A 773-nucleotide genomic window follows, 5' to 3' on the forward strand; every position below is an offset into this window, starting at 1 on the left:
AGGCCGAGCCGGGTTCAATGCGCTTCCTTCCCGGAACACGCCGTGCGGCGTCCAGCCCAGCCGCCCGCCTCCGCCCGGGTCCTTCTCTCCCCTTCGCCTCCCGTAAGTCCGCTTGGAGCCCATCTGGGCAAGCATCGCCGTCTCCTCTGGGCGCCTCCATCTCCGAGCAATGACTCAGGCCTTGGCCTCGGTACAGAGAAAACAGGCTCTTTTCCCTTAACCGCTCTGGGCGGGGGAGCAATTAGAGTAACCTCTTTGGGAGATCACTTGGCAACGTGTTAATTATGCAGACCACTTCCTTAAGGCAGGAGACGCCCCTTTTGGGCGCACTGCTATATTGTTATTCATCTCAGCATCCTGGGTGCTCCTTTCAGAGCCCTTTTAATACTTAGTAACTAATTTCTTTGGCTATTGACTTCTTAAAATCAGTCAGCCCCACTAGTGGAATGAGTGAGTGAGCGGAAATTCTCCTTCTCTCATGTCCCACTTCCAAGAATCAGTGATGTAAACATCGTGTATTAAAAGAAATTCACAGTGGGGCACCCGCGTGGCTCAGTCTGTCACACATCCCACTTCTGCTCAGGGCATGGTCTCCTGCTTCGTCGTGAGTTCGAGCCTTCCCCTCCGGCTCTGTGCTGACATTTCTGAACCTGGAGCCTGCTTCGGATTCTGTGGCTCCCTCTCTCTCTGCTCCTCCTCCGCTTGCTCTCTCTCTTTCTCTCAAAAATAAATAACCGTTAAAAATTTTTTTTAAAGAGGGGCGCCTGGGTGGC

At 53.3% G+C, this 773-nt stretch overlaps 1 protein-coding gene and 1 long non-coding RNA gene across 2 annotated transcripts in view; one reads left to right on the plus strand and one right to left on the minus strand.

Annotated features, from left to right (window-relative positions):
• SULT2B1 (sulfotransferase family 2B member 1) overlaps positions 1-773 on the minus strand; it is a 41,341-nt gene that overhangs the window by 24,468 nt on the left and 16,100 nt on the right. The gene's annotated exons all lie outside the window — the stretch shown is intronic.
• The window catches only part of LOC144217704 (uncharacterized), a 4,403-nt gene continuing 3,636 nt past the window's right edge, over positions 7-773 (plus strand). Inside the window, exon 1 of the long non-coding RNA XR_013330936.1 lies at positions 7-102. This is a non-coding gene — a long non-coding RNA (uncharacterized LOC144217704). The remainder of the gene's footprint in view (positions 103-773) is intronic.

This window comes from Crocuta crocuta, unplaced genomic scaffold (genome assembly GCF_008692635.1).
Source record: "Crocuta crocuta isolate KB4526 unplaced genomic scaffold, BGI_CrCroc_1.0 scaffold334, whole genome shotgun sequence".
NCBI lineage: Eukaryota > Metazoa > Chordata > Mammalia > Carnivora > Hyaenidae > Crocuta > Crocuta crocuta.